General features: G+C 38.1%; 1 protein-coding gene across 2 annotated transcripts in view; it reads right to left on the bottom strand.

Annotated features, from left to right (window-relative positions):
• Positions 1-23651, bottom strand: part of SHROOM2 (shroom family member 2) — a 117435-nt gene that overhangs the window by 71091 nt on the left and 22693 nt on the right. The window lies entirely within an intron of this gene.

The following is a 23651-nucleotide window of genomic DNA, read 5'->3' as shown; positions in this document are numbered from 1 at the left end:
CAGGAACAGAACATTTAGAAAAATACCTGAAAATTTACCATCCATACAGCTAATTAACAGCTCTGGCTTAAACACACAGTGATACTAAGGGAAATTCACTGGAAGATTATTTTGCTGCCACAGGCAATTCTTGAATGCATTCAATTTTTATACAACTGTTCATAACATGTAGCAAAAACACAAGATAAATTAAAGATTCAGGCTTTTGTAATTCCCACCCCTACAAAGCTAAAACCCCCACATTAAAAGTAACTAATTTTAAAAATTTAAAACAAATCTCACAAGCTTGATCAGACAGATTAACAAGTACCAAGAGTTTGAAGTGATTTCAAACAGTGATTACAAGGATGTTATGAGATTATGCAAGGAGAAAATTAGAAGGCCCAAAACCTTCTAGAAGTCCCTAACCAGCTAGATTTAGAAGGCCCTAAACCAGCTAGAATTATAAGGCCCTAAACCAGCTAGAACTTAATCTGGATACTGCTGTAAAAGACAATCAAGTATTTTTATAAATACATAAGCAAGCAATGGAGGGCTAAGGAAAATCTTTATCCTTCACTGGATATGTGGGGGACCATCCCTCTACAAGATGGGGCACTTTGGTACATGGTTTAGTGGTGGACTGAGCAGAACTAGGTTAACAGCTGGATTCTATGATCCTAAAGCTATTTTCCAAACGAAAGAAGTCTACGATTCTAAGTATAGCTGCAGGTATTGAACACGGCTTTCTAGTTTCTTCCTATCTCCTTTGCTGTCAACACAGCCTCTGGCTTCTGAGTTGCTTGGCTTCATGAGCTATGTATTTAATTTTATTGCTCCCTCACTTGCTCATAATCCATATCCCACATCTTCCTATACATTTGACAGTTCATCTTCAAAGACTTTAATTTATGTCTTCATTATATTTTACACTGACTACAGTATGTGAGTTCCACATTATTAAATGCCATCAAATTTACAAAGAGCAATTCCTTGTAATCACCCCAACTGCAGACAGCTTCATAAAGTACTGCCATCTTCTGAGAAAGTCAATCAGCAATGAGATAAATCCAGAGGAAAATAACTTCATGAATTCTGAAGCTCACACTACAGGTTTTAGAAAGAGTCCAGCAACAAAAATATAAATTAAATAAGCTAATAAAAAAAGTAATATCGCTTGATGAAAGTACTTTAGGATGATCTCATAGAGCACTTAATCTCATTGCAGGCACATAAAAGCTCTTTTTAAGTAAGTTCATGATAGATGTTCTTAAAAATCTTCAGGCCTGTAAACCTAAGCCAAAAAGAACACTATGAAAAATGCTTAGCCTTATATCCCATTCTAAAACACTCATTATTAATAGCAATCAAGAAACTTTTTTTACAGAACTTCTTATCTTAAAAAAAACCCAGATAATTAAAGACAGAGCAAGTTTCTACATCCCCATACATCTAGTTTTCAAGTTATGACCTGTCCTCTGACCTGTTCACATATCCTCTGAGCATCAAGAATTTACCAGAATACCAAATTATCATTGCAAATCTTCACTTAGGTTGGAAACAGGGGAGTTGCAGTGGAAATTGCTTAGATGTAAGTAAAGATTTCAGTTCAGAGATGTCAAGTGTAGAGCACCTGCCACATAAGGGACACTGAAATCAATCTGAGCAGAACAAGAGAACAGGCAGCCTGGGACACTGGGACACTGGGACATCTGAAGCCCAAGTAGGTTAGAAAAGTGGCACAAAAACACTAAGGAAAGTCAGAGCTTAATCACTAGAATTGCTGGAGGAAGGTCATGGTGGGGGGTGGAGGCTGGGATGGGACACACATGGCAGGGGCAGAGAGGGAAAGTATCTCGGAGGACACTTTAAATTGCAAATGTAGACGACAAACCATTTAAACCATTTCAGCCCTTATGCCCCAAGCAAGGCACCCAAACATAATGACAAGGCTAATACACTGCTGGGCCGCAAAACACTTTTTGTCTATTAAAAAAAAAAATGGGGGGGGGGGAGCAGCAAAAATCTGTCTCCTAGGATTTGAAGGAATGTTCATTGTCCTCAGTAAGCATGTTTGTTTTTTCTTCAGGCTGGCAATGCACTGACAGCAGGGAGTATTCAGTTACCCCCTCTGAGTTTTAATTTCATCAGAGAAACTACACATTCCACACAAAGCAAACTTTCCAAAGAGGCTCTGGCTGTCCAAAACAATATTCATAAAAAAAACCCCTCAAAAAGTATTTAAAAATACTATTTAATCGAAACCTAAACACAAAGCTGAAGCCATCCTCATGAAAACTTCAAGTGGCTTTAAGATCTTGTCTTCAGATCACTACAGGTAGTGAGAATAAAAACTACACATCCATTCACAGCAGAAGTCTTTTCAAGCTGAATAAATTTGAACATAAACCTTTCATACTCAAACCCCCACATGGCTCTACAGATATGATTCTACTTGACAATACACTTTTAAGTGAAAATGGGAAAGTTAGACAGGAAAAATACTGTTTCTTCTGTTTGTCCTTCCTTTAGTCATAACAACTAAAAACATTAGGCTTTGCACACATATAAAGAAACACAGCCAAAAATATTCATGAGGAAAAGGCCTCTTCAAATATACTGCTTTATTAACCTGCCTTTGAGCAAAACTGGACAATACCATTCCAGTTTCTACTTCAGGTTTTCTTCTGTTTTATTAGTTTTAACACTTATTGTCTTTATTTATTCACCCATTGAGTAACTTTTCATCTCATCAGGCCTTAACTAGAAGTGCGAATACCAACCAAACAACATAAACATTTTAGAACTAGCAAATACACTCCAAAAAGTCATTGCTTGTCACACCTCAACCACAAAGGTATTTCACTCACCATCTTCAGAGTCAGCTGTGCTATGCTGTGTTTGGGATTTAAGCCCAATTTTTAAGACTGAAGCCTGTCATCAGAACCTAGCATCAATTTCTTTTAGGATTTCAGGCGTCCAGAAAAGCTAGGTCAATAGCTGGAAATAAAGCCTTGAAAATGCAGAGGGAGGTATTAAAATGTCTTTCAAGACATCTTAAAGTCAGAAAGAAGAGATCTGCCTCAGTCTCTTCTGAGATCTCTCAGAGATCTTCTCAGATCTCTCAGCTGGTAGAGCTGGCAAATACGACTGGATGTAACCTAGCAGGAACTGAACTCCCATAAGCACACACATCTTTGTATTTCTATAGCAATAGCAGGAAACAAAAGACATAGAAGAAAAACTATCAACACCTTATTTTCTTATAAAGAACAGGCATAAGCATTCAACAAACATATATAGTTACACAGCTTATCTTGAATGAGCAAGGGTTCTAGAAATGCCCTCAAACCATGCTTTTGTTATGTACTAAAAAGTCATACCCTCATACTGTGCTAAATTAACAAGTGTAAACATGTTTACTTCCTACCCTTAGCAGTGATGTTGGTATGCTACCAAAGAAAGTGTTTCCAAAGGAGATGAAAAGGATGTTTGTTGACCAAAAGCATCTGCTTAGACGGTCTCCATCTCACCCTGCTGTCCCTGATGACCTCCCTGCAGCCATGAGCAAAAGCAAACTTTGGTATCTGTGCACCAGGAAGGATTGTGAGTGCAGACTTTGCCATCATAACAGTATCTACATTAATTGTCACATCTTCCCAATTTTATTTTTGCTTATATGACATCCACAAAACAGGAAGTAACACTGATTCAAAATGTAGATATGAGGATTTTAAAAATTGTTGAAAAAACAACATACATGTAAATCTACTATGTGAAATTCTTCTTGTAAAAAGATAGAGCCTTGAAACATGGAGAAAATGTCTAACAGCCAGATGCACAAACATATTCAAAGGATACTTACACGTCACCCTGTTGGTAATAAACAGAAAGGGAAAAATAATGGCCTATCTTTCTAGCTTTGAATTGCTGCAGTTTTGATGGGGAGCACCAATTCTAGCATGTGACCCCTTCATTTCTGTGTTTATCATGTCCAATACTTTATTTAAAATACCCACATTCCTCTATAGGCACCTGTATAAACAAGCAGGAGACAGGTTGAGGAAATGCTGTGTCATATGAGAGATCTAGTTTTGTTTACAAAGCCAACAGTTTCTTGTCCACACTCTCTTTGGACAGGGTGGGAGACGGGATGGAAACCCAAACCCACAGACAAACACAGGAAAAAACACAACCACTTATCAGCATTCTGCTATCAGCTGTGATAAACTATTCTATCATAATTCATTTCTTGTACAGCCAAGAAATGTTTCCCTGGTTGTTTGTATTATGAGTATCTAATACAGTTTTTCCACAAACCTTACAATCTTTGCAGAAGATCTTCAGAACAAATAAAATGTAGAAAGTGTCAAATATTTTGATTTGCAAAGAGTTAAACGAGAAAAATCTCTACAGTTCAAGCCTGGCATTTGTGTAACTTTAAGGAATGAACAGAAAAATAACAGATCTGACCTAACTCCAGCTATACATTCTGCAAATGCATTCTTGAGTGGCAAAGGCTGCATTCACCAGCAACACTCATGGCTCAAACTGAGGCAGGATAAAAGAGGAGTGCAAACTCCAGCAGGACCTAACTGGTCCAAAGACAATGGGTGTGTGTGTATATGCAAGGCAGCACACACAGGCATGCATACACTAGAAGCTGAGCAAGACTAATGCATTTGACTTTACATTCCTATACATCCTTCCCACTCCACATGGACTTTGAAAGAGACTGTTGGAAGGACACCTGGAAGGGAAGAAACTCCAGCCCCATTTTATAGAGGGGCTCAGAAGCATGTATGGAAACAAGGCTCAAAACAATGCAGCATGGCTGCAACAAAGCAAAGAATTCCACACAAACCTTCACATTAATGGAGGGTACCTGTAACCCTGAACCACCTCCTTCCACAGACCGCAGGTTAAATAATCAGCATTAATTACTCAACATGAACTTTAAACTTCACTATATAAAAAACCCCCAACTTTATGATGAGCTACTAACTTGCAAACTCTGTGCCTATGCAATACAATCCAGTATTATTAACTTGGCAATTGCTCTACTTCAATCAGGCAGGTGGGTGTCTGCTGCACTTGGTGACACTCTAACTCAGCACAGAAGCCAGAACTTTCCCTTTGCCTGGCATCATAAATTCACACCCCACAGCCATTGTCCATATCTGCTCTTCCTGAAATTATCTTTAAACATTACAGCAAACAACATTAAATTTTAGGAATGCTTAGTCCAGGGCAATGTATTTCCCTAACAACAATTTCTTTCTTCCCTAGACCCAAGAGAAACAGTTCATGGTCACTGTCACAAAAGCACTGAACAAGCAGAGAAATCCCCCTTGCCCAGCTGCTCTTTCAAAGTGTCCCCCATTGTGCTGCACAGATCCTGAGCTGGCAGAAGCCCTCCCTTCTGACAACAAGTGATTCTTAAAAATCAAAATGGAAACATTTTTTAAAGGGTAGAGTCGAGTAACACGACAGTCTATCACAGCCCTGAATTGCTTGTTATTTAGAGTATTTAAATATCTGCATATTTACCCAGTCATCTTTTCCTTTCTTTGTTGTTTTTTGCTTGAAAAAAGCGTAATATTTTGAAAGTTGGTACAGTTCCTTAAGTATTTATTCAGTTTTCACAACGGTGTCCATGCCACCGTTTTGACAAAGGGCTGCTGTCACTTCCACTACAACAGGCCATTTTTGTGGGGGATTTATTACAGCTGTAAAAACTGACTCCAGGCTGAAAACTAACTTCAGAGCTCTTCATGCCAGAAATGTTTAAGAAGTATGGTAATACATCCACCACTTCCCTTTTTAACAATTCATATATAAACTGATTAATATTTTAGTTCAACCTACATTCAAAACAATACCTACCATAAGCCTGTGAGAAAATATTTCCAATTACAAATCATCAGTCACTATTCCTAAAGAGGTTACTGTTATTATATCTGCCTCTTTACACAGGGCTGTTATGGACTAAAGACCGATTAAAGTATTTGAAGTAAAAAATTTAATGAAACTTTCCCCCAAGAAACTAATGATAACAATTTCGAGATGAAAAGTATCAGGAAGAGAAATTTCCCATAGATTTGTAGGTTTTAAAAAACTGAATAACAGACGTTTACTTTTGAACGGGTTTTTTTCCAAGGAATTCCATTGTTTCAGCAACAGAAGTTGGAAACTTTTCATCACTTTTCATTTCTGCTAGAAATAAATTAATAATAATTTTTAAAAACCCAACAAAAACCCAGAACCCATAAACCCCCAGAAACCCTTAATGTTTGGAAAGCATACAGCTAATGTATTAAAAAAAATAAGTAGGGCTGCTGAGTGTCAAGTACATAGCTGGTCTTTTGCCATTAGTGCCTAAGCTTTACCAGTTATATTTTACAGTTTCTAAATAATATTTGCACATATGCCAGAGCAGCACGCCTGCATATATTCCACATCTACAAAGCAACTGAATACAGACAAACTGTAGTCTTTGGAAATCTTTCTATGCAAGAGCTCCTCTAGGGCAGCACAAGACCCTCAGGGAAGCTTCTCAGCTCTTACAGTCCCTACAGCCCTAAACCGGCACCCAGGCCAGAGCAAAGCCAAAACACACCCAGCTTACCTGGAGTAAGAATAAGGCCAAGACAAGAGTGGAAAAGATTAAAGTGAGTGAAGATTCTGGATGCAGGGGTGATGGCAGAAGCCTGTTTGTAGTGTTGATCCTGAAACTAAACAACTCCAGTGCTGTCCCTCCCTCACACCAAAGTAACACTTCCAAAACATAGCTTAAATTTGGGGGTTTTTACATAGCACATCAACATCTAAACACCTTCCTACTGCTGTTTGGTACAGCATTCATTTAGACAATCTGTACACAACTTAATCAAAAATTACTGAGAAATAACTACCATTTACTTTCAGCCATGAGTTGGGTTTTGCATTTTACAGAAACTACTGGCACATCCAGCCCAGAGGGACCCATCTGTAGTCACAGATGCCTTACACTGTTTTTAAACATTTTGCTATACATTTTTGGTTTTTTTTACCTTCCAAATGACAAAATCATCTGTATAAGAATGGAGTGAATAATTGTGCTATGAAAAGAAATTGCCAGCTGGCCAAAAGAGAACTGCTTTCTCTAGATGTAGTTTATTTATTCTAACAACCTCCTAGCAGAGAAGTTTGATAGGGTTGGATTATCCATATTTATTTGCCCAAGTTTACTTATGGATGACTATATATATATATAGGCTGTTTATGTATGCAATCTCTGCAGTTAACATTAAGCATTTTTATAGGTCTACGTTTTTGTACTTTCAGCTATTACGAACAACGATAAGAATGGTTTATAAAGAGGTTATGCCTAGAAACAACTTGTATTTTATCTCTTCAAACTGATAACAGGAACAGACTTCCAAGAGGAAAAATATGACCTGACAAAGTAATCTTTCTGATCATAAGGTTCAAAGTTTTTTACCTTGCAACTATCATACGCTTTCAACAACACTGGTTTATCTTTCTGCCTTCCTGTCCATCCCAGGAAAATAATGTCATCGTTTCCCAATGTGCCCTTGACTAAACAGACTGAATGCAATCCAACAGCCTACAAAACCGCTGCATGATGAGGGAAAGGGCAGGAGTTACTGACAAATCAAATTAAAAAAAACCCGAATGTGTCTGTATGATTGTAGATAGGACCGTGCATTACTTAAAAAAGGAAAAGACCAGCTTCGTCAACTTGCAGTTTGTTTGTAAAGGACTTCAACAGGTCTGAGAGACAGATATCAAAGACCTAGTGGATGGCAACAGTATACTTACCAAAAATAAATTTAAATTTATTTTATTCAGTCTATCGGCCTAAATGTGACCTTCTACAAAAATTTAAGTTGCATTTATGCCTATGTCTACAGATTGGTGTGGTTAAAAAAAAGAAAAAAAAGCAACACTTTTAGACACAGGTAGCACTGATTAAGACCCAGCAACAGAAAAAAAACTGCTTCACTGTGTGTTAGTTTCAAAAAGCACTATGATGGGCCTGCCAAAACCCACAGGAATTTTACAGAGTGTTAGGTTTCCATTTTAAATACTTTCTCTTGAACAGCCCATTTTTAACAGAATGCTTATCTTGACTAACTCATACCATTATTTGGTTTTAATCACAGCTGCTGTTTGGGACCCTCCATTTTTGTCACAGCACAAATGCTCAGTTCTGAGACAGATAATATAACATTTTCCAATAATTCTTGTAATTACATTCCTGAAAATGTGATTTTATTCCAAAAGTAAAAGTTATTTGTAATAGTTACTGCAGAAGCATTTAAGAACCCATTATGTAGTGAACAGGACATAACATTACACATCTAAACAAAAATCTAGCCAACAGTGAGAATGACCTGCTCTCATAATAACTGATAGCAATTTCTTCAGTAAGATTTCTCTGCTTTGCAAAATTATTTAACTTTAAAGAAAAAAGAGGCTCAGTAAGGCACTGAATTTTAAAGTATGTCTTTGTTGATTCCCTCAACCACTCCTCTGCAAAGAAAACAAACAAAAGACTTCAAAAGAAGGGTCAGGCTCCTCCTAAAATTTGAGTGCTTTAAACTTGAACAACAGATTTTGTTCTTTACATTAACTTTTGATCTCTGTTCAGAATTGATATGCACATTCACAGAGTATCCAAATTACAAACTGAAGCCATCCTCTTCCACCATCTTCCTCAACAATTCAAATATTTAAAGCAAAGTTCAAAGAAGAAGACACATTCCCTTTCTCCCCCACCCCGGGGCTAAAAGAGTCAACAAAGCCTAAAGTTATCTTGATTCACCTTTATGTAATTTATACAACCCTGTTTAAGTACGTATACTTCAAACTGAATAGATGCAGATATCTGCTCCCACTGTATGAAAGCCATGCTTCTGCTGTGCACTCTGCACACCATTTCAATTCTCCATTCTTAGAGCAATAGAAACTCGGAAGCAAGTGGGATGACCCTCAAGAAAAAAAAAGGCATACTATTACAGAAACAAAAAAGGTCTGGGTAACCTTGCCCTTAGTTTGTCTTCTGTTCTTGTTTATTACTGTCTCAGTAAAGGAAGAGAGCTTCCCTCACTCCACTTTGACCCAGAAGTCAAACTTGAAGAAGCAAACACTAAATACAGCATTGAATATACTTTTTTTAGGGCAGGAACTGCAAAGTAATTGCTCCTAAAATTACCAAACACAGTTCACAAAGCAAGTTGCCAAGGACTGTATGGCAGTTTCTACTTGATGAGGTCCACTTTTGCCAGCTTGCAGTATATGAGCTGCCTGGTACAATCAGACAGGGGCTGATTTTCTGGAGACACACTGCTCATACAATCAAGGTAAATCTCTCATGATGCTCCAGTAATAAAAAGAGCACATCGATAAAAAAAACACCAGCATTTTATGAAGTTCATTGACAAGATGGAATAGTCCTCATCTGCCGTCCGAAGGCAGATACTTGACTGAGCAGGGCTGAAACACTCATGCAGTTAGAGTCAAGCACCAATATCTTAAGTCTGTTCTAAGTTAGGAATGTGAAAAAAAGTAAAATTCAGTTCTGTGGAGAGGAACTAATCCATAGCAACTTACACCCCAGGCATCAGTCTCATTATGGCTTCCCTGCCATTTTTCCCCTAGCCATCAGTACTCTGTTATCATATATTTCAGATCTACCAAAAAACCAAAACCAACCAAGCAAAGTCAAGAACAATAAAAAAAAAAGGCTCTCCCCCAGCAAACAAAACTCTCTCCCCCAGCAAACCCAAGATTTTCTTTAAAAGAAATTTTCTTTTTTTCTAAACAAACCTAGATGTTCATAATTTCAAATTCTTCATTTTGTATAGTTTATTCTATAGACCATTCCTTAAAACCTCATTACTTTATATCATCACAGAACATTAGAAGAAATTCCTTCCTCATGAAAAATTTATCATAGAAATTAGACATGCAACCATTTTTGGCATCTCTGTGAATATCCTGCCACCTTTTCTCTATGTCAGAGGCTTAATTCTTCCTAGGATTAATGAGAGATAATTAACCAATTAAAATAATTCTACTGGATCAAAAATAACAAAGGTTATTTTTTCTTAAGAAATTATAGGATTGTGCTGTGAATTATCAATTAATGCACTAAAACCACCATGGATTGTAAATTTACACAAATAGAAGCTTCAAAAAGCTGCATGGATTTAACAGCAAATTATAACATAGCGCTCAAGAATTCTTATATTCAGAAGTCAGTGTAAGCTTGCTACTCCAAAGGGACATTTTCCCAATTGGTTTTACTTTGCAGGCCTTTTTTTCAAAAGCTTTATTGTATTACACATGCTACTGGCCTAATTTAGCTCGAGGAGCAGGCAGATTACTTCAAAGACTTTAAAAAATGAAGACATATCCAAACATTACTCACACAATTAGCTGCTTTTCCCAGTTAAAAAATGTATTTAACGATGACAAAACTACTCAGTTTGACAAATATCTGTATTTCTGTTTGGCAAAAGTATCTGTCATCTGTGCAGATGCACTTATTAAAAGACACATTCTGCTCAGGCAGCACAATTCACAACTTCACTGCACAGCACTCACTCAAGTATGAGTGGAATTTTGGGAAAAACATCTGTACGATAATTCTTGTGACACAGGAGAAAATTTATAATTACACTTTATTTTCTGACGTTGGTGGTGGGACCACTGTATGTGCACACAAGCATCATACAGAGAGCTTCTTGTCCCCCACTGCTGCCCATGCCAGTAAACATGACCGCTTCTTGGAGCGTGTATTCCAGCAGCATGCAACCACACTCATGAAAAATTCATGTCTGAGCACACCAGTTTAGGATGTCAGTGTTGGCAGGGGGTTGAATGTTCAAATACCACACTGCACAGGAGTCTTTGTACTTGCTCATCTTGATAACTGACAGATGATTAAAGACTGCCTTTAAGTCAGTAAAAACACCAGAGAAACAATCTATTCTATTTATGTGATAAAAATTTAAATCACCTACTATATTACATAGTATGCAACAACAGTGACATACTGAAAAATTTTGTTTGCGCTGCATTTAAATTATCTCCAAATTCAGTAATTTGTAAACTCTAAATTGTACAAAAACGTTTTAATAAAATTTTATCTATCATGGTAAAAGAAAGTTGAAGGTCTGACTAAAGCAGCAACTGGAGAGCCTTCTGCTGACTCTCCCCTCTGAATTAACCTGGGAGAATCTGAACTGTTTCTCTGTACAGATGTTCATATTGGGATACTTCTTTAAATAGCTCCCTGCTTAACAAGGAGGTTTCTGGATTACCTATTTCAAGCACTTAATTACTATAAAACTGCATATCCACTCTATGAGCTAAACATCAGACACTGTAATGACCAATCTGTAAACCTCTGGAGCTTTTTGTTTAGCTAGCTATGGACCTGAAGATCAGTTAATTATTTTGAAGTACATGTCCAATCTCAGTCCCTGAAGATGAATCTTGCTATCTTTACTAATAACTCTAACACTCCTTTTAACTTGTAAAATAAATGGTATTCCTAAAAGTACACTTGGCGCTTTTGCTTTTATTTGCTTGCTTTTAATATTAAAAGAGTGTATTATTACTAAATATCATCATTAAGGATTATTGAGATTAAGAATGTATTGCAAGTCTTTTACTAAGCAGGTCAGTCAGTATAAGTCCACTGTTTTTACTAGACAGCTACTCCTATACTTCCTGTGTTGCTGGTTTTTTCTTTACCTCAACAACAGCTAAGCACCACGAGAAGCCTGAATTCCCATGTCTCAGTTCCTCCTGCTTATGTTCATCTCTTGTTTCAGAAACAAGGGTCTGTACCTTCACAAGCACTTGAAAAGCAGTATACAGATGCACCAGAAAGATACGAAGCTGACAGGAACTTGGAGGAAAGTTGCACTAGTGTTCGTGAATTTTTCTTGTCTGATAGAGGTGTAGATGTACCTTTTGGGAGCCCATCCCAAAACTCTCAGCTTCCTCCCTCTAAACTGAACAGCACTCTTAATTTCTAGTGAACTGTGGAGAACAACACATTCACTCTTGCCAAGATACAAGAAGGCAGAGATGGGCTAGCAATAGTCTATTTAAGTTGGTCTGTGTCTACACCACACAGCAAGATATTAGCAGCTGTGATGTTGTGCTGATGTGGGCTGAGGTTGATACCTCTTGAGCCACTCAAGACAGGGAAGAACTGCAGCTTTTTACATTAGGGAGTTTCCGGAGCATGAGTAAGACTGAAGTGCAGGAAGTTAGATAACTCTGCAGCAAAAGACCTAAAATTGCCATTTCATTATTTGAGGAAAGCTGCGGAGACTCCTGCTGTGTTGACATATTTTCTGAGCTGCGTGAAGTAACTCTAAGTAAAAACATTTCATGAAGATCTCTCAAGTGCATGGACACTACCAGTTAAAGCAAGCATGGGGTAGCTGCTAGACCGTACCTCTTCCTTCCTTCCTTCTCTAAGCCACTGGCTTATGCTCCTGTACAGCATAGGCAGGAATTTTCTTACTTTGAAATATTAGCAAGTTACTTGGAGAGACAGGTTGGCTACATACAATGTTTTAGAGCTACAACAGATCCATAACTGTTATCAGTCATAGGTTTTTTCCTTGTTTGGGTATCATCCAATTTAAGTTTACAGATAAAATTTCACTTCATTTTCCATATGGTTATCCAAACCACAAGTTTCTCTCTTGCATTCACAGTTCTCCTTTCAAATGCAAATCCCTTTCTCTTCCCTCCTTTATCAGTTATCTACTAGAATTTTTATTTGTATTTCAAGATCATTTCAAAATTTGAATTAACTTTCTGAAAGTACTGTCTTTTTAGTACGTAATCTTTGAATTCTTCAGTTTTACCATTCCTATTTTAGAAGGTTTTTGGTATGTATGGTGATTCTCCCATGAAATTTAAAGTCTGTGATCCAAAGAAATATCCACACACTAATTTTAGAATACTGTTGTACTACATTTCATATTGGAACTGTGATATTTCCTATTTATCAGCAAGGCACAAAGTGCAATAAAAACTTTTAGATGGGAGAGTTTTTTAATTGATAAAGGCCAATAAAGTACTTTTTGGGGTCCAATACACAGCTATGTTGTCTAGAAACTTTGTGGGACTAAGACAGGAACTCTGTACGAAGAGTATTCGCTCTCCTTTGGAAGTTCACCCTCTCAGTGCTACCTGGCAGAGACACTAGAGTGGCATTAAATGCCACTCATTTTCCCAATTCATTACTTCACTGTAAGCAAATCTCCAGAGGATTACACAGAGCATAAACTCTGTTGGACATGGTAAATTCTCTACAGTGATCTTCTAAAGATACAGGACCAGACAGTGTGCTGCCACAGAGCCAGCTGTATCATCTGGGGTCACAGCTACAGCTTGCTCAGTATAAATTTTCCAAGAGCTTAGCACAAAACAGTGAACAAACTACTAAGTTAGTGTATTTAATAATGCTACAATGTACTCACTAAAATGGCTTAAAGCTGTAAAAGTGTAATTTTAAAAGTTTTCCACAAACAGGAAACTCAGACTCAAACTTGGATAAAAACATTACCTCTTACACTCTAAACCAAATGTGCATTTTCAGGATTCTTAAAGTGTCTGTCAAGTGCAAGCAAGGAAAAACTGGCTAACTTTAACAAATTGTGCAACTTGTGATAAGGAACACAATACTACTTCACCTGATGGAGTTATTAATTGGTAATGCTTTCCCCCACGCTGGTATTATATTGCACCTCTGCCTTTCACCATTCCTTTTGCAAAAGGAACACATTTTTTTCTTCAGGATGATAATCTAGATTAGGATGCAATATAATCAGCCTCTTAATTATACATATGCAGAAGGAGCACAACAGTTGCTCTGCTCGTCAAGAGGATTTAAAGATGTAAGCAGCACAGGGCCAGAAAAAAACCCCATTCATTTAGAAAATTAGTCTTCTACCAGAATAGAGAAGTAAAAAAAGGCTTCTCATTTGCTGATATAAAAATCATACTTAGACTTATCAGCACAAACTCAATGCAAAATGAAACTAATAGGAAAAGTCACTTTTTAGTCAATTTCAACATTACAGATATTTTCAATACAGTAAATGATACATTTAAAAAGCACCTTTAAGGTAACTTCATTTTGCAACATGTCATATTCTCAAGAACACAGTGGAAGAAGTTACTTTAACTCCAAAACCCTAACAGTCAACTTCCTTTCACAGAGTAGCATCACCCGTAACCTACAACACTATGAGCTGTTCCGAAAGTTAGTTTTTCAATTTAATAAGAAAAAAAGAAAAAAAGGGAAATAGAATGCTAAATAAAAATATTTCCTTATCTGACAGTTTTCTTTTGCTTTTATGTTGCCCCGTTACCAAAGGCAGAAAAACAAAGTGCCAATTCCATCACTCAATGTACAATTCAAAGCAGTCTCCTGGCACTGAAGCAGACAGCAAAGCTGAACTGGCCCTAGTGAGAGGCCATGGTGAGCTTTGGTGGCCTGGCCACAGCCACCTCCCTGGCAGAGCTCCTGCCCAGCGCCATGGGAACCAAGGGGAGGCTGCCCCGAGGCCCCTCAGAAGGCGGGTGCCCAGCGCCATGGGCCAAGGGGAGGCTGCCCCGAGGTCCCTCAGAAGGCGGGTGCTTCCTGGGCTGTGCTCCCACCTGTGCAGGCAGGCCCTGAGCAGGGGGACAAACGCGGCCTTGTGCCACCCTGAGGGCTCCCACACCATCCCACCCCAGCCACTCCCCTGTGAAACACTCAGCTCTAGTGTCAGGAAATTACAATGTAGAAAAATTAAAGAACTTATAAGGTCGCAGTTTTTCTCTTTCACCTTAAAATAAAGACTCTTCCCTTTGCTTTCAAGCATAGAGTTTCTACACTGGACTGTTACTCTGTGCAGTACTGAATATTACCTTTATCTAAAATATCTCAAGTATAAATTGCACTGAAATATTTACAGCATTGCAATCCTAATAGTGTTGAAATGTTTTTTTTGTGTCAGCTTATCAAACATAAGCTCTGGGAGGAGAAGTTACAATGTATAAAATTTGAGTTAGGTATTCTGTCTGTTGGTTTGCAGTTGACAAGTTTATCTTAGTTTATACTGGCTGTGCATTGTTTGCCAAGAATCACATCCCAGAGGCTAAACCAACTGATAGATGGAAGGGACAAAATACAGAATCCAGCCTTCAAAATCTGCCTGTCTGCTTGGTCAATGGCAGGAAAGTGCAAAAGAGCATTTTAAAGAGCTTTGCAGGAAAAAAAGCCAGGTTTTCTGGGGAAAAAAAAAAAAATCAAATCCAAATCGATGAATCAACTGGGGAGAATGAAAGAAAGCAAAATAACCAAGTCAGGCGAGGTGTACTTGTCAGCAGCTGTCCTGTGGCTGAAGAGACAAAACACCTCTCTGTTAAATGAACACACTGGCAACATTTGAGAGCATTAAGGAATTATTTTAGGGCAATGCCTAAACATGCTGACATTTAACAGGTTTTCTTTCAGACTCAGGGCTACACAACACCAATCAAAATATTTCTTAAAATTATTTTTAGAAGTTGTTCAGGTTGTACAGTATGGATAAGCAAACAACGCCGCTGCAGATGATCATATCCAGCTATGTCCCATAGTATGATATAACCACAAATATTAAATAGTTATTGCTTTAATTGGCATGAAAGCAATACAGGGATATATTTACTATTTCTTTGTTGCATTGAGCAACACCAAAGTAGGATCACTGCCAAAATACTTAATGCTAAAGCACATTTCTATTAAATTCATTGTTTGCCAAGATGCAGAGCAGGCCGAGTTGAGACACAGCAAGACTTTACCAGTTCATTTCTCTGGACTCAAGGAGAGTTTTAAGGGAATGCCTGCAGAACGACGAGGCTAGATAAGAAACTCCTCAGCTAATTTTGGCCAGCTCCCAAACTAAAATATTGGAATTGAATTTGGAAGTGGTAAAAAAAAAAAAAAAGAAAAGCTATCTGGATCATGACATTTAACATCCAACTTGTGTAAAAACTGAAAAAAAAAAAGTAATCTGCTAAATATTTTCACATTTAAGACAGAATATATTAACTGAGGAAAGTAGAGGACAAATAAATGTGCTTGAACTCTCTAGCAGCATGCCTAAGGCTCAAGGTTGAAGTACAACTGACCCCACACAAAGCCATTTGAACATGTGCCAAATGCATGAAGCTCAGAAGTTTCATGCTCTGCTAAGGCAACTTTCACATCATTCACTGGCTTCATCTCAGATCAAAAGCACTAAAGGAAAAACTGTGCAGAGAATCTGATTACAGATGGCTTTTACTGATGCTTTCTACTTAATCTCCTCTGGAATGCAAGGTCATAGCCCTCCCATATTTTAAAAGGGACCTATATACTATTTGCACACTCAACTATTGCCACTGTACTATATTTTGCTTTCTCATCTCAGCAACATGACTTAAGGAGTTTATTGCAGCCCAGATTCCTACCCCAAAACATATACATGGGCTGTATGGTTTCAGAGGAGATTGCACTTTCCCTAGTGCTCCTTGCCTTGCAAATACAAAATTATTTTCTATGTTGCAGTTACCCATATTACAGCCAGTAAAAGATGCAAGGGCTGGAGTGGTAACCAGAGCTGAAAAGAACACCTTAAACCCCTCAGGACTTGTCTGCCCAGAACAAATGCACCTACATCCTGCAGGTGACATAGTTCACTCTACTTTCTGTTTTGCCCATGGACCAAAATCGATCTTCACGCATCCTATGTGTCACAGGGCAGGTTTCAACCAACAAAACCCAGAAAATTCAAGGCCTAACCACACTGGACCGAAGCCTCATTCTTCTCTTAAGTCTAAATCTCTAAACTTTGAAGAAGAAGTAAGACTTCCTTGCTTTAACCTCAGTTTTCTCACAGAGATATTCTCCTTATTAAAAGCTCATTAAAACCCTAAATGATTTGAAATCTGTTTTTACTGTCCTTAAAATTCCCAACAACTGTGAAAGTATAAAACTGAAACTGAAAAACTTCTACTTGAAAAACATATTTGAGTATGAGTATTTGAGAACTAATTCAAAAACCTTTCCTTGCTGTTCATTGAAGCACTGATCCCCTCTTTCTTTTCCAGCAGTCAAATTAAAAAGTGAAGAGAGAGGAAAAGGTTTTTTCTTTCCTGTTCTCAACCTCTGACCAAGTTTAACTTCCAATTTTCAGTGTCTTGTGTCTTCCAATCAGCACTTTTAAAAATCACACCCAGGTAAATTGTGCCACACAAAAGACAATTAATTTCTTCTTAGTGCAAGATACAGTTGTACAAGATGCAGTGCTGATGCTCCAAATAAAATTTCAACTGTAGTCAATGTAACGTCTTTCAAACTCTCATATGACAAATTACATTGGATGAAAGTAGATCAACAATCCTAGAAAAGTCAGCTACATAGCTCTTTACTTAGTTTTTGTAGTGGTCAGGCTCCTGGACTTTGAGACCTCATGTTTTTCTATTCTTTGTTTACTTGGCCAGAATTCCCTCCTCTAAGTAATTGTTTCACAATTTGAAATACAAAGGGGTAATGGAGATTATCTTTATGTGAATATCTTCACCTGGGGGGCCCTTCTCCCCCATTTCAAACTATATGCATGTGCTTGTAGACACCTCAAGTGCAGCAAACTGAAACAGCAGCAGCATCTTCAGGTTCAAAAGCCAGTTCCATTAAAGATAAGAAACACAGGACCACAGTTAACTATGCAAACAAAGAAAAGCTTGCACCAGGGTCTTTTAGACACTCAGTCAAACACCAAAACCTGCTATGCACAACATAGCTGAATGTGACTTTCTCCATCCAGAGAAATTAGAATTGAAGGGCACAAAAAAATGCACTGATGCATCTGAACTCTAAGCACTGGTCCATCTATAAACATGCTTTATAGGAAGCATCTGCTACTACAAGCAAACATTTTTGCTAAACCTTAGAATAAGTATGAGCATCTGCTACAAGCTAAGTACAATACAAGCAAACATTTTTGCTAAACCTTTTGCTAAACTGAAATTACAACTGTGTGTGAAGTAGCAGGTTAGAGAAGGCATGCTCCCAACCTTTCATACAAGAGCAATGTACAAACAGAAGTGTAGAGAGGGATTCTTACCCCAATAATGGTGCTTTCAGCTGCTTTACACCCATCTTAACTTACTCTACAGAAATCAATCAAGAGATTCAACTCTGGTCAGATCTTCTGTACAATCAACTGCAAAGCTTCCCCTGCTACCCCCTTCGGCTGTGAAAGAATTCCCAAGCATGGATGCATATGCAGATCAGGGACTCATGACCTGGCAACATTTTCAGGCATCTCTGTAGTTTTTTGGAGTCTTCAAGGGATGCCCCACAATCCCACTTCACAGGAGGTGCCAAAGGAACTTGTGGCCCACTTCAGTTCAACTGAGTAATAGCTGCTAGCCTGAATGATTTCCTCTAGTCTTATCCCAACCTAATTCTGGCTCGAGTTTCTATCTTACAGTCTCCCTCAAACAAATGTGCACATACAGGAGACAGGAAGAGTAATCAGACAGCTTTCCTGACTTTTTTTTCCAACACCCCAGCTTCCACTGCCTTGCCTACCTGTTTCATGGGAATTAAATCTATTAATATGGTTTGCATATATTACATCACCTCTAAAATGTCTCAAAAACCAGAGCAATGCAAACAAAAGCTTTCATAAAATTATAAAAGAGCATGTCTACCACTACAATAGTGCCACCCTCAAGCCCAGAGAGATGCTGCACTGTTCCCACTAAACAAAAAACACAAGCAAAACAATCTAAATGCAGAGAAAGACTCATGCTCTGATAATCAATTCATTTCCAACCACAAGAAAGTTCAGGAGGGCTTCTCAACTCAAGTATTTAAGTTAGCAGTAAATATAAATAACAATGTACATGCAATGCATACTAGCTTTTAAGAAATAAATCCAAGCAATCCAAGCTTTTAAAAATGCATAGTCTCTTCTTATCTTGATGCTTACATGTAGAGGTGGACAATAGGAAATTAAAGCTCCTTGATTCTCAACTGCTTTGAGTCAATTAGTCTGCAGTAATCAGATTAACATTAGAAGGAAGACGTTCTTCCTTATCAAGTGCTTCCTTTGCAAGAAATGTTATTTGCAACCTTGTTCACGTACTGAAAACAGAGGCCAAGAACTCAACATGTATGAAAGCAGAAATCCAGCAGTTGCCCACCCTTGGGAACAGGGTTCCCAAGGGCAGGTTTAAGACACATTTAGCAGCACTGCATGAGGAAATTTGACAGCTATCTCATCATGGTATTTTTATTCTACAGATAGTGAACGGATCACCAAGGATGTCAAAACGGCAAATTTTTCATTACTCCTGATTTCAAACATGAATGGGTACAGGGAAATGGAGATGTGAAGTTAAGCTAAAGCTTCTTCCTTCAACAAGCAGGCCAGAGTGCCTATTACAGGTTAGGAGGCCTGGGGGGCAGGGGGGTGTGCTCAACCCAAGCCTGCAGGACAGCTGTTAAGACACAGCAGGAGGGATCTGGATATTGTACTTAGTGAATCAGCTAAAGAGGTCTAAGCAAACTGATGCTCGTAATGAGAACTGTAGAATTCCATTCATACAATGGGTGGCAGTGGGCCAAGGACAACTTGCTAAAAATAAGAGACCTAGAAAGATAAAAAAAGTGAAAACATTTCTTGCAATATAGAACCAGAAAAGGGCCAGATAATACTACACATATAACTATTAAAATACTCCTCCTTCCTGAAGGGCCTTCCAAGAATATAACATTTCCAGTGATTAAAAAGGGGGGGAAATGGGGCAATCCTTCATAGCTGGATTAAAAAAATAAAACTTGACCATTTGGGAGTATTAGGAGTATGGCTGAAGACTTGTTTTAAATTAACACTTGACCATTATCACTAGTCAACTTGATAAAACACGATGTTAGAATGAAAAGGCCAATTTGAATGAGTCTTTGTGCATCTCACCTAGATGGATAAATAAAGATACTATTTATGTGCATTTGTTTTCCATTGAATTTTTTCCTATATTTTAAAGATCAAAGTGATAAAACCTCAAAAATGAAGATACCTAGCACTCAGAACAACAAAAGTGTGGTTTTTAATTACAACTGCATGGGTAGAAGTTTACATCAATTTTTTTTCACATCCTTCATCCACACAGGTAAGCTGCCACTGAAGATGCAAGATGAAACAACAGGTAATTAAAATGACAGGTTCTCATGACTGCAGGATGGTTTGTCTGCCTGTGAAAAGTAGTTCCGCACTATTCTCTGCATTAAGAACAACTGGCTAACAGCAAAGAACACATTCTGCTCCTACCCCCATCCACACAAAGCTAAAATCCCATTGATATAGAGTTTTTGGGTGGAGCAACCAAAATTTTACAAAGCAGCTTAACTTTTTCCCAGAGAAATGACTTGGCTGAACTTAAGAAACTCCTTTCGCTATTATAAAATTCCACAATAACTGCAGTTCTAAGAAAAATCCCAGAATCTAGAGTGGAAAACCCCTACTGAATAAGGCTTCCAAGAGTCAGCAAGTCTTAAGAGTTTATTTAAACAGAATTGTCACTCAAATATCAGCAAACTGCATGGACCACACTGAAAGGGAACTAAACAACATAAATCAGGTGGCTATTGCAGCTTCCCCAACAAAATCTTAGCTCTTTACAAAATGTCAAGACAGCTGAATCTTAGCCGAGTTCTTAAAGTCAGCTGCATGCATTTAATTAAGTCAAAATCTAAGCCAGATGGCACATGATGCTTTTCCAATAGACTGGATGCTGTCACAAGAGGCACTACTTAAGCATTCCTTGATGATTCCTGGCACCAGTGGCTACAAAAATCTCTTTTTACAATCTACCATACACCCCTCCCTTTTTTTCCAGTCACCAAGCCTTTAAAGAGGGTGGGAAGGAGGAAAAAGAGAGCCCCTGAGATAAATTGACTCAGTGTGTGGAATGCAAGGCAAACATTCCTGTACAAATTCAGATTTGATTTATTTTCTTTAGAAAACTTCAGTGCAGGAAAACCCCCAATTGTCAGTCTTTGCCTTATACTCACTAAGGTTATCACCTGTCTTAAAGGGAAAAAATGAAAATAGGTACCTATAGTTCCAAAGTACTGCACAGCAGAGGATGATGTTAACACTTTAGCCAGTGATAAATGAAAGTGTGCTGGCTACAGAAGTTCTCAAGAATTTGGAAGTATATGGCTGAAACATGAACATTTCATCTCTGGACTGCATAATCTCTCAGTGAAAAATGACACTGGATGCTTCTGTGGTCAGCACACATGCAATGAACTCCTACTCACCAGGAAGGCTAGCAAGTTATTGCCTGTTGTAGTCAGCCAAAGTTATACAGGGTTGAGCCAGAACAGACTGGCAATACCATATTTTACTTCCAGCACTGTACACTGTGCATGGAATTAAACAGAGAGGGCATGAGCAATGCTGCTGGTCATGCTTCTCAAGGCTTATAGAAGCGAGACAGAATGCCCACCAAGGTGTGTCTCCAAGGCTATGGGGAATAAAAAGCATCAGAAGTTAATATAAATGAAAAATATGCTGCTGACAAAACACCTCTGCTTGATTTTTACTTTGAGATTTTTCTTCCAGAATTACTTAAACAGCTGCCATATTGCTCCCAAAAGGATTCCTGAAGATGTTTAGAGCAAAAGGTGGGAACCATTATGTCTTTTTAATAGACAAGGAAGGCTCAGAGGCCCTTCCTTGCTTTCTCTCTCCATGCTTCCATCAAATCATACTGACTGTGGTTGACTTTTTCAAGTATCGCATTGTTAGAGCAATCAGACAAAGCACACACATGGACAAAGGCATAGGACTATAATTTTAGGTTATTTCTAAATGAATGATCTCCTACTGAGCACTACTAGGGACAAGGGTTTACTTAAGTTTTAATTGTGATTGTCACATTTACACATATTCAGTCTCAGCTTTCATTTAAAAATGGAATTACACACTTGCACTGAGTATCTTACTGCTTGTGCAATCTGTAAAAAACTTATTTCCAGCACTGCTGAGGACAAAAACTTGTCTGCTGAAAAGGGTGGATGTGTTTAATAATTTCAGCAGAACAATTCCTCTCTCCTAGTTAGTTTAAAGCTCCATTAATCTTAATGCAAAACAAAACAGTTTCCTTTAACAGCCAAATTCTTGACCTTGAGCCGTTTCAGTGTTGGAGTTGGGGGCTGGGGTAGAAAGGACATGGGCTGACTACAACTAGGAGTTGAAGAATAAAAAACACTTGGATAGAAAAAAACGGGGAAAAAAAGAAAAAAACCCACAAAACTAAAGTAAAATTATCTCTGTGAAAGATTCCATTCCATTCCTACCATTGAAACCTGGACATCATCTCTATTTTTGTTACCCATTTTCAGACAGATTTTTAAATATAGGGAGTGATGAAAATTATGAAAAGACAACCAGGAATGCACAAGCTAATGGCTTTTAAATCACCCACCCTAGCACTGACCCATATCATTAGCCACTAGCGTATTTTCTGACTATTGTTCCAAAAGAAATCTAGTCTAACTAGGCAGCATTATTTTTAGTGTGAAAAAATCTGAGCTACAGATGTTTTCTTTGTGGAAACTGAAGATGCCTCTTATTAAGATTTTTTGGGGTTTTTTTTTGATTGAAGATGGATTTACTCAAACCATTTATTATACGTAAAATCAGCTCAGAGTTGGACAAAATAAGACCTTTAAACCTATAAGTATTCTCAACAGTCAACATCCACAGGGCTTCTTACAAACTGGTTTTATGCTCCCTTTACCCACTGCTTTTCCATTACTGAGTAAGTGCTCAGCACAGTGCTTTTGTTACAGGGACCTTACAATGTAAGTGACAGACCCAGGTGGCAGAACGCATTTGAGTTGCCTCTAAAATGACATTCAATTGCCTGTGGTCTATCTTAGTACTTTAAGTTGTATTAAAGCACGATTTCCTCACTACATCTTGCAAGGCGCAAATTTTATCAATTAATAGTATTTGCCCAGCATTAACTGTGGCTAAGGGGGCACACAGCAGTTCCCATAGGTTGATTTCTGCATCTCCCACACTGGCACCACCTTACTCTGGAGAACAGCTCCTAGAGGCAGCTTTTGTTTGAAATGCTAGAAGGAAGCTTTTTAAATGACTCAGACATCAATGAGTCATCCTGTGTCAGTGCTTACAAAGCTTTGAGAGGCATTCTTTTACAGAGAAGGACTGGACAAAGGGTAAGACCTAATTTTGCTTATGAACTCTGGAGGTTCTCATTTGACTACACTTTTGGCCTAGTCGACAGTCACAGACACATTAAAGTACAGAGAAAACAAAATAATTTGGATTACGTTCACAAATCTGATTTTCTTCCACAGGTACGTACACAAGACTGTGAAACTACAGGTATGCTGAGCAGTACTGTCCTCTCAGTACAAGTCCCTTGAACAAAAGTTTCTCACTCAACACAAAGGAATTTTCCCATCATCTCCCATGCTGACTCAGATGCTTTTTGGCTATCATTATTACCATTTACCCTAGAGTTCTGCATGGTTTACCTGAAGTCCCAAAACAAAGTGCCCACTATTCCTG

This window comes from Pyrgilauda ruficollis, unplaced genomic scaffold (assembly GCF_017590135.1).
Source record: "Pyrgilauda ruficollis isolate IOZ18807 unplaced genomic scaffold, ASM1759013v1 scaffold29, whole genome shotgun sequence".
NCBI classification, from domain to species: Eukaryota; Metazoa; Chordata; class Aves; order Passeriformes; family Passeridae; genus Pyrgilauda; species Pyrgilauda ruficollis.
The sequence above is the reverse complement of the archived record's forward strand: the minus strand, read 5'-3'. Positions and strand labels throughout refer to the sequence as shown.